This window comes from Jaculus jaculus, chromosome 8, assembly GCF_020740685.1.
Source record: "Jaculus jaculus isolate mJacJac1 chromosome 8, mJacJac1.mat.Y.cur, whole genome shotgun sequence".
Classification (NCBI taxonomy): Eukaryota; Metazoa; Chordata; class Mammalia; order Rodentia; family Dipodidae; genus Jaculus; species Jaculus jaculus.
This window is the reverse complement of record NC_059109.1, coordinates 36,466,526-36,478,039: the sequence shown is the minus strand read 5'-3', so window position 1 is coordinate 36,478,039 and position 11,514 is coordinate 36,466,526.

Below are 11,514 nucleotides of genomic sequence, written 5' to 3'. Positions count from 1 at the left end.
GCTCAAAGGTACGCAGAGCAGTCTGAGCTCTGATGGATCCTTGCTGCTTGCTGCTGATTTGTGCTGGCTGCTTTTGGCTTTTATGGACTGTTAGACTTTTCCTCTCTGCCTGGATGTATGGAAGTAGCTTCTTCCACCACTGATGGAACTTCCTTGTCCCCCTCCCACCAGATCTTTAAGCTGGAAATAAATCCTTTTCTCCCCTAAACTGTGCCTGGTTTGGATGTTCATCCCAGCAAGGTGAAGCTGTCTACAACATACATCAAGATGGATTTCCCCAGATAATATTTATAAACGATGAGTCCTCTGGGTATAAGATAAACAAAAGAAAAGGAAAATTAGACCTGAGGATATAGCTCAGTTGGTAGAGGACATATCTGGAATGCACAAGGCCCTGGACGTTCAATTACCAGCATTTTATGAACTGGGCAAGGTGATAAGCACCTATAATCCCATCATTTTGGAGGTAGTGATAGAAAAATTAAAAGTTCAAGGTCATCCTCAACTACATAGAGCAGCTTCAGATACAATACACCCTATCTCAAAAAATGAAAGAAAAAATAGGAGAGGGAAGGATGAAAAGAACAAAGAAAGAAAAAAAAAAAACAATAGTCATATGCCTACAATATTAAGTATGCACCCATCAGGAGTCAAGTGCTTGTGCAGTGCTGACTTCCCAGAAAGAATGACTCTGAACCCTCCAGCATCTATGGGCTTGACTGGGCCTAGAAAGCAAAGTTAATGCAGGATGCCTCATGCTACAGCAAGACAATCCAATAACACTGAGCAGGTAGTGGTAATTAAAATGATTCTCATTTAACAGCTTTGAAGGCAGGACACCATCTTCACCATTTCCATAAGTGATTAATCTTTTTGTTACATGATATATTGAATTGAATTTCTATGTTTGAACTCAGTGAGTACTGATGAGTCCAAAATCTCTTTTTAAATCCATTTTTTACAAATTCCATTCCTCTGTTCCTTCTATTCATCATTTTAAGAAATGTTCTTCAGACTGAAGTGAGTTCTAAATAGATTGATTGCTTGTTTTAAATAGCTCTTTCATTTCCTTGGGGAAAGAAGTGCACTTTTAAGAAGGCCTTTTCTGACATATAATGCAAGATCACAATTCAGGGCTCTTCTAATATTTTCAAGTAGGAATATGAAATAAGATTCCTTTAGCACCTGAGGATGGTTAGAATTTTTCTCAGAAGACAAACTTTGTTCCTTGATCTGGACAGGAGAATGTAGGGTAGACATGTGTACATTTGTGAGCTCTTAAACACAGGTGGCATTGAAGAGGTAACAATGAGAAGCAGCAAAGACAGAGTTTGTCACTAGAGAGGAAGAGGCTTCTGCAAAATGGAGGGGACTTTGGCTGACAGTCTGCACTGAGAGGACTGTCAAAGGTTAACAGCTGAGTACATTTTAGATTCTCCAAAACAGAGAAAGGAAAAGATGCTCTTATTGAAGAACAATATGCTCAGGGGTAAGACTGTTAGTTTACTTAATGCAACTCCAGTGAGTAATGTAAGTGAGAACCTCAGTATCAGAACTGAAATATAACTGCCCCCCGGAAACAAGGTTAATGTCCGCCTAAGTTTGCATGTCACTATCCCTCCACATCAGTCCTAGAGAGGAGCTATCTGAAAAGTGGTCTGCTAGGAGAAATGTTTATTGAAGTCTTTCGGAAGAGCCTCAAAAACCAATTTACTTTGGAAGGACTTAAATGAATCCCTAAATCTCAAGACTCTACAAGAAGACTTAACTTTTGGGGTAACATTGAAAGGATATTATTTATAGTGTTTAAAAATTAAAAATGGTAATCAGCTGTACTCCTGGTCTGGCCCTTGCCAAGGCCAGAGTAAGAAGAACATATCTAAATCATTAAACATAGGAAGAGACTTCTTGACTTGACTAATGGAAAAAAAAATATTACATTGTGATCCAAGAGACAGATTCTAGGCAGACCTTTGTCATGTCAGCTTGAATAAGAGCCACGATTTCTTCATCTTTAGAAAAATAGATTGAGCCGGGCATGGTGGCGCACACCTTTAATCCCAGCACTCAAGAGGCAGAGGTAGGAGGATTGCCATGAGTTCAAGGCCACCTTGAGATGACACAGTTAATTCCAGGTCAGCCTGGACCAGAGTGAGACCCTACCTCAAAAAAAAAAAAAAAGAAAGAAAGAAAAGAAAAGAAAAAGAAAAATTGTACTAGGTTCTCACTCATACCATTGAAATGGTCATTCATAGAGTCGTGTCTAGAATCCATTTCTCTCTTTTTTTTTTTTTTTGATACCATCTACTATGCATCCCTAGGCTGTAATAAAATGCTTGAAGCAGAGTGGGAAGAGAAATGAGGATTTGTTTTGAAAGAGCTGGTTAGAGCTGTGCTCATGATGGGGCTGGGTGCTTGCTTCCTCACTAACGAGCCAAAGTGGAAGAACGGCAAGAGGACATGGAAACTGGTAGTACCTGGTTTTCACCTGGGAAACTCACCTGGTGAGAGACTAGTTTGATAAGCCTCTCCAGATGCGGTGAGAATAAGAGCTGGAATCATGCCAGCCAAACTAGTCGGCAGTGGGAAAGGAGGCTCATTTCCTATCAGTGTCAGAGCAGCAGGGCTTGAATACACTTGAAAGAATCCCACGCAACAGACTGGTCAGAATTACAGGCTTCACTGTTGTCACTGCTCTTAGTTATTCATCGCAACTAAATGGTAAGATCCTGTTGCTTAAGACACTATGCTGCAGTTGCAGGATACTGAGAACTCGAGCTGGGATTGAGCTGAAATCAATCTCCCTGCTAGCTAACTGAAAAATGCTGGGAAGCACTATGAGAACTGCCAGGGGAAGTTTTAAGAAGCAGGATCCTGAAAGCTACATAGTCATCCAAGATGTGCCTACAGGGTGCACTAGTGGCACACACATAAATTATATGGGTAAACAAAAGCTATCTGATTGGATTGGAGGCCCACTCATTGACACATTGGGAGGGAATTCATGCCTGGTGCAAAGAAAAAAACAACTGAGTTAAAGCCTATGGCTTAGAAGGATATCGGTCTTAAACTACCACTGCTTTTTTGTCTTTTGTTCTTTCTTTTTTTCTGTTAAATGTATATGTTGAGCATTTCAAATTGCTCTCTTTTTAAAAATACTTTTCTTATTTGCAAGCAGAGGGAGATAGAAAGGTGACAGACAGACAGAAAGACTGAAAATTGGCATGCCAGAACTTCCAGCCACTGCAAACAAACTCCAGATACATGTGCCACCTTGTGCATTTGGCTTATGTGAGTATTGAGGAATTGAACCTGGGTACTTAGGCTTTGTAGGCGAGTGCCTTAACTACTAAGCCATCTCTTCTGCCCTGCCTTCATAACGTATATATTTATACCTATTGATTAATCCTATTCTTACCTTGTTAGAGAAGCTTCTTTTTACAGATGGCAGTTAAATATTGAAGAGACCAAAAACTAGTGAAGGCGACAAGCAGAGAAAGCCCTTTGCTTAGGACTGGATAAATCATCTCTATCACATGCGCCATAGCTCACAAAACACTACAGACAAGGTGACAGAAAGAATATTAGTGCTGTTCTCACTATTAGCCATATAAACTTCTCTATGGAGCTGCCATAGACACAGAGGTCACTCAAAACCCAACAAGGCTGAAAATGAAAGGTTGTTGAGAGCTCAACACTAAATGAGGCATCTCTGTCACACCTCCAAGGCTCAGGTAACATTGTGAAAGAAGGAGTAGGAAGAATGTAAGAGATCCAGTGTAGGAAGAAGTACTTTGGGGCAATGAGATTTGGATATGAAAACTAACTGGTGCATTCATGAACTCACAGTGGTTGTCATTGCCACCACAAGAACTGCAAAGCTTTGATCCATCAACACTTGACATAGAGGACAAAAAGAACAAGGCATCAAAACAGAATAAGGACTGCTTGGAAAGAGGAGAGTGCACAGTGAACTACAGGTAGAGGAGGGAAAACAAAAGTGGGTAATGAGACAGGATATGATCAAATTACAATGTGACAATGTATTAAAATTCTCAATAAAAATGTTTTAAAAAGTAGGCTGGAGCCAGGCATGGTGGCAGGAGGTAGATATGAGTACTGCTGTGAGCTCGAGGCCTTCAGCCTCGGCTAGAGTGAGACTCTACCTTAACAAAAAAAACTAAAAATAAATAGGGAAAAGAAAGAAAGAAAAACAACTACATTTGGACTGGAGAGATGGCTTAGCATTTAAGGTGCTTGCCTGTGGAGTCTAAGGACCCAGGTTCAATTCTCCAATACCTATTTAAGTCAGAGGCAAAGGGTGGCACATGTGTCCGGAGTTTCTTTGCCGTGGCTGGAGGCCCTGGTGCACTCATCTGCCTTTATCTCTCTCTATCAAATAAATTAATTAATTTTAAAAAAAGAGAGAGAGAGATTGGGTTTGGAGAGATTGCTAAGTGGTTGGGGCACTTACTTACAAAGCTTAATCACCCATATTTGATTCCCCAGTGCCCTCCTAAAGCCAGATACACAGTGGCACATGCATCTGGAGTTCTGCTGCAGCAGCTGGAGGCCCTGGTTTGCCCGATATCTCTCTCTCTTCTATCTCTCCCTACTTGCAAATAAATAAATAAATAATTCTTTTTTAAAAGGAGATCAGTAGAAAGCTTCTATAGTGGTAATAGAAGGAAACATGAAGAAGGCAAAATTCATAATTCAGAATGTGCCTCATCCATAGAAGGAATATTTCAAAAGTAGTTTCATGCCATGAAACCTAAGGAAATCCACAAACTCTCACATGAAACAAACATGAAAAACAAAAAATAAGGCTCTTGCTCACATAGGACTCAACCTACATCAGAACTTCGTCTTTTTGTCATTTTTCATTGTCACATGTAGCAACTTTAGAGAAACCAGAAAAAAAAAAAATGACATCAAGATATTACCAAGGGAGAGAATGAGAAAGTCAGGAGGGGGGGGGGACAAAAAAGAAAAGGGAGGGAGGGAAAAAAAAGGGGGAAGAAAGGAAAAGGGCCCAACCCCTTTTCCTGCTACAAACTTCTGAACATGGGTCAAGCCAGAGCCACAGTGGGGAACAGGAGAAGTTTATAACTGGCAACACATTGAGTTTTGACAAGCCGCCACCAGGTATAACAATGTTTTGTGATCATGAGAATCGATTCTTATTATCCTGAACTTGACAACAACTGTTATGTATCATTACTGTGGTAGCATAGCAGCTGACTGCAATCAACAGTAACACTTTCACATAAATAAAAGGTCTATGATATTCAGTGAAAATTCTCTCCTACAGTTAACCCAGCTAATATCTTCCCCTTTGCAGCTGCAAATTATTATCATATTAGTTCCTTGTACTATTTAATGCATTTATAATTAAATGGAAATGATATGCTTTCTCCTTCATTACATATTTGTAGATTATTATATCTACCTTCTTCTTGTCCACTTAATAATTTACAGGACATAAAGGAATCTTCATTACTTTTGCTACCATGTGTACATTAAATTAATGTATGTAACATATTTTCTAATGTTGTATCCCAAAAGTGAACAAGGAATGTAAAGTGATATGATTGGTATTATCCAAGGGCGGTCATGTAAAACTGAAGGAGTAAGATTGGGAAGAATAAAATTGGTTCTTGTCTTGAAACCTACTGAGAACAGCTAAATCAATAAGCCAGTTGTTGTTTGTATTAGCAAATGTAAATATGCAAGTCCCTTAGAAGGGCACCTCGCAGGTAGAAAGTGCTCAGTTCATATTTACTATTATAGTTATCATGTTCATACCCCTGTCTCAGGGCTACCTAAATCCTTAGGCTGAAAAAATTCTGAGGATGGGATGGAGAGATAGTTTAGAGGTAAAGGACCTTGCCTGTGAAGGCTGAGGATCTATGTTTGGTTCTTCAGATCCCACATAAGCCAGATGCACAAAAGTTTGATTGTAGTGTCTGAGGCCCTGGTGTGCCAATTCTCTCTTTTTCTCTCTAAAGTAAAATTAATATAAAAATAAAATAATTTTTTTAAAAAAATTCTGAGGTGGCATGGCTGACCTTCACATCCATTCCCAATTTCTTTTTTTGTATAGCTCCCTACTTGACATCTGTGCAACGTATAGTGTGACTTCCTCTTCCTTTCTCCCAGCATCTTCTGCAGTGACTTTACACTACCAAGAAGTCCAGGGTCCACCTCCACCTAACCTTCTAGAGACCATCAGAACCCTCATCTCTTACCCTCACTGTCTGTGTTTCACGCATCTCTGCCTTCATGGCACCTGTGTCCTGTAGATCTGGGAGTCAGGCAGATATGTTCAATGCTGAGCTATAAGCTACCTGTTATATAATCTTGGACTTTGCTCAGTATCATTTTTCCCAATATATTAAGTGGAGACAATTACATATAGCTCATAGAATTTTTGTAATGTTTAAACAAGATAATGTAAATAGCATACTTAACCCATGCTAGCCTCTGAGTAAACAGTGACTGACCTAACTCTAGAATGTTTCCCTTCCCTTTATTGACACTGTGTTCTATTTCAATGGTTTCATATATCCTCTCTGTTTAAGTATCCCCAAATCTCTATTTTATAGACAAGAGATTGGAGTCTCATTTTCCTCAAGTATCCAAGAACATTCAGACATCACAAAGAGGTATCATTGGCATCTCCATTACAACAAATTCAAACCTATCTTTCCTTGTCTACTGATTCCAAACCACGCTGTCACCATGACCTTCTTCTGCAAATGACATGAACAACTCAGCCTTCAAACTCCACTTCTGCAAATGACTTTTTTCTACCATCCGCATACTGTCATTCATCTACCAGCTCCACATGTTCACAGTGATTAGTACTTGATGTTAAAAATTCATCAAAGCTGGAAGGGATTTTGATGAGTACTTAGGAAGCCATCACTATTCCACAAATGAAAAATCTAAAACACAGATAAGGAGAGAACTAATGGACGTAGGGTAAGGTTGAGATATGTGTGCTCTAAGTGGGCTGGTATTCATTCTGTGACACCCTACCCAAGAGATCCCTCTCAACATTTCAGGGTCACATATGCATAGAGCAGAACTCTACCTTTCTCTGTGTGTCTTCTTAACTAATCTCACAACAGTATGGTCTCACCATACACAGGACAGACATTCTCTTCACATATTTGGTCATGCTCATGGTCACATACATTTTAACATTACACAATGGTTGTCCAACTCAGCCTTACATGGACTTTTCTCCTTCACATTTTCCGTTTGGTTCACTAGCAAATTTTGGGAGGGGGGTAGGGATTTGAAGTAGGGTTTCACTCTATCCCAGGCTGACCTGGAATTCACTCTGTACTCTCAGGCTGGCCTTGAATTCACACTGGTCATCCTACCTCTGCTTCCTCCTGAATGCTGGAATTAAAGGTTCGTGCCACCATGCCTGGATTTAGCAGAGTTTTTAAAATGCATTTTTGAAATATGTTATCATCGAAGTTAATAAATGTTTTGCTGCATGTTGCCCACGGTCACATCAAGACCACATTTGGGAGACAATAAATCAGCTGTGGTCATTTTCAAGATATTATAGAAGGAACGTATATATGGGTTAGAAGCTTGAATTTTAATGCCCTCACCAACCAACATCCTGTGATTATAGAGCCAAAACAAAGTACTTTTATCCAGTTACTATTGAATTAATTTTCTGTAGAATAAGGTATTTCTTTTCAGATAGTCTTTCACAGCTCAGGCTAGCCAGGAACTTGCTATGCACCCCAGCCTGACCTCAGAATCATGATTTAATGCCTAAGCCTCCAATGCTGGGATGCTGGGCATGTGCCACCACACCTGACAACAAGGTACATTTTAACTCACCTCTCCAACATGAAAAAGCTAGAGTTGCTTTCTGTTGCCTTGTGTAAAATTAGTGGATAACTCCTTCCTTTTAACTTAGTAAAGCCTCTACCCATTTCTTTAATGAAATGCTTATCAAGTTCACTCCCTGGACTTTTCATTTTAGCTTCCTTTCAAAAGGAAGTCACTGCTACCCCAAGTAACTTATGGTTATTCCATAAGTGAAGACTCTACCAAAACCAACAGAAGGCATAAGCATTTTAATTCTTTCAGAGTTAGAAACAGTTTATGATTCTAGTCATGAATTTAAACGTGTGTTACTCTCATTTTGGGATATCTGTTTTGTTTTTATTTCCTATTTATTTTAAAAGAATATCAACTGCAGTATACTCTTCAAAAAGTAAGAAGAGGTACTGGAGAGATGGCTCAGAGTTTAAGGATACTTGCCTGCAAAGCCTGACGATCCGGGTTCAATTCCCCAAAACCCATGTAAAGCCAGATGCACAAAGTGGTGCATGCATCTGGAGTTTGTTAGCACTGGCAGGAGGGCCTGCTGTGCCCTTCTTCTCTCTTCTTCTTTTTTTCTGTCTCTGTCACTCCCAAATAAATAAATATATAAAAATATTTTTTAAAAATTTGAAAACAAGAAGAACTTTGACCAATAATCTCTCTCTCATTCTCCTTCTCTCCTTCCTTCTTTCTAAAGAGAAATTTGGGGGTTTTGGTAGTTGTGAAGATCAGGGAACATAGAGAAATCATACATTCTGCAGGAATTCTCCTACGCTTATTAAATTAGACCGACAGTGCTGATACCACTATTCATGTTGAAATAATTAGCAATTCTAAGGCTATTAATGGTATACTGTATCACTGTTTTAGAATTGGTAGGATGAATGCAAAAACCTTTTGGTGACTTTTGCTCCTACTAAAATTTAATTAGCCTTAGTTAACTGACCTCATGTTTTATGTAACAGCACACTCCCATGATCCCATAAAGAATTGAAGTTTTGGACGAAAGTCATTCTTGCTTTAAAAACTAGTATCACATAAAAATTCTCTGAGTGTTTTTTAACTACTTTTGCAAAGTATTCTTATAATTGCTAACATTACCTGTGGGACTGACTCACTTTGAATTTAATTGAAGTAAAAATGCATCTCTTTGACAAGGTCACTGTTTCAAGTGGAGCTGCACTATTTGCATTACAATTGTGAATTTTCTTTCTAAATTAACTGTGATCTATAAAATTATCAATAAAGGATAATACCTTGGTCATCAAATATTAATAATGATTACAATAAAGGAAAACTACCCTCAATACATGTAAAATTTATGGGTGGTGATGACCTCTACTAAACCTGGAAGACAGGGTCTAAATATGCAGCTGGGGTGGGCAAGGCAGTGGCATTCTGTGGACAGATCCGAGCTACAGCTATACATAATAAGACAGTTGAAGCTCTGAAGGCTAGACTAGCTAAAATAACAGGACAGGAAGTACCATACATAGCATGGCAGTGGTGGTGGTGTTTGGGTGTAGATGACAAGAAGTTAGCCTACCCAGAATTCCATGTGGCATGATTGATTTTCTTTTAATATTTGTTAATATATACTGTTTGAAATCATATTACGGTAATAGCTATGCTGTTGCTAGATTATCTTTCTTCAACAATTTTATTATTATTGGGCTTTCTGCTCCTTCAGAAAGTTGAAGTGTGTGGTCTGGATTCTAAGGAAAGGAAAGTATACCCTAATCTGCTGTCTAGTGGGTCAATTGGCCCAGATTCTTACACTAAAGTTCCAAGCAAGGTTCATGCTAGTCAAAGAAGAGTGAGACATCCACATGCCCAGTGTGCAATGTTTGAGCTACATACAGCTCTTCCTCGTGTAACCTTCAGTTGCTTGCAGTTGCTCTTTCAGCAGGCAATTTGATGATGCTGAAGAACAGAGAGCAATAGCAGCGGTGGCCTTTCTTGATCAACAGTATTAATAAGTATGACTTGAGGCAGGCTTACGACTCCAGAATGAGTACTAATTGGAGCTATGCAGTTTTAGCTCTGTGGAATGAGGGAAATATGGAGATACCATGAGATCTGTAAATTGAAAAAAATCTGACTTTGAGGCTCCACCATTTACAAGATGAGAACAGATCAGTAAATTCCTATGAGTTTCACTTTCCTTGGCCATAAAATAGAATACACACAAATCAGATGAGACAATAGATATCAGCACTATTTGAAACCAGGCATGGTGGTTCATTCCTACAATACTAGCTCTCAGGAAGTTGAGATAGGACAGTTGCTATGAGTTCAAGGGTAGCCTGGGAAACAGAGTGAATTACAGGTTAGCTTAGGCTAGAGTGAGACCCTGCTTCAAAACAAACAACAAACAAAGTATATGAAATCCAGGGATCTATACCTGTCATAGGCTTCTATTAATGACAGTAATTTAAGTTTCTATGTCAGACCATGCTGCTCATTTCTGGGCCCCCTATTCCATGCCGCATGGGCTGTTAAGCATATCCCTTTTCTGGTTCTGTCTCATTTCCACAAAAGATACAGGGCTATGCTACTCCTATTAGTGTCAAGTAATTTATTTTGTCCACAATGAATGCCATATTACAATGAATCACAGAGCTTATGCTGACTGTGTGGAGCAATATGTTAGGCCTGTAGAAAGATATTTTTAGTAATGGAAAAAAGAAATGAGTGATTTAATTAAAAGGATTGCATAGGCACATGAAGGTGCTGAAGGATGTTCATGAAACAAACTTTCCAAGCCCAAGGAAGTTGTCCACATATCCATAAAGGACTGAACTGGGCCAGTCAGGGAGGATCATTTGTTAAAGACTAAGCTCAAAGAAAGGTTCTAGAACTAGAGTGGTAGAATGCAGGAAGGGAAAGTATTTTCAGGGGGAAACAATGGTGTGTAACAGTCAGGTCATATTCCATGTCCTTCTTCAGTGAACTGCCATGTCTCAGTCATTAATATCTCACCTTCCTCCCCCTGAAAAGCAACTATGGCTTGGACATTATAGTGATTAGACATGCATGCCTGCCTTCTAGAAACATAAAAGCAAAAACGGAAACTACCAGAAATTTCTTAGATTAGAGCTGAGGGAATGGTTCAGCAGTTTAAAGGTGCTTTCTACCAAAGCCTACGTGTAGTTCTGTGTTCAATTCCTAAGTGCCCACATAGGTCCAGATATGCAAAGTGACATGTGTGTGGAGTTCATTTGCAGTGGCCACTGGCTCTGGCACTCCTGTGTTCATTCTCTCTCCCTCTCTCTCTCTCTCTCTCTCTCTCTCTCTCTCTCTCTCTCCCAATAAATAAATTAAATTTTAGCAACAGAAAGTCTTTAGACTATCCCATATATGCCACTCAATAATAGGGTGCTTTTTATGTATCCACAGATTTTTATGTAGAGAGGTAAAAGGGTGAACACATGCATTCTAAGTTGGTTTTCTCCCCTTTCAGAGGTAGAATTACTTTTCATACTTATTGCTATTATGAATACAATGAAGTACTAGAGGCTAATAACTTGAGTTTTATACATGAAACTTGCTGAGTGCACTTGAGCTATTCACCTGCCCTCCCCAGTCTCAATTTTCCTATTTCAAAATAAACACTCCATGTACTCTCCATAGACGATCTTCTTCCCATTATTC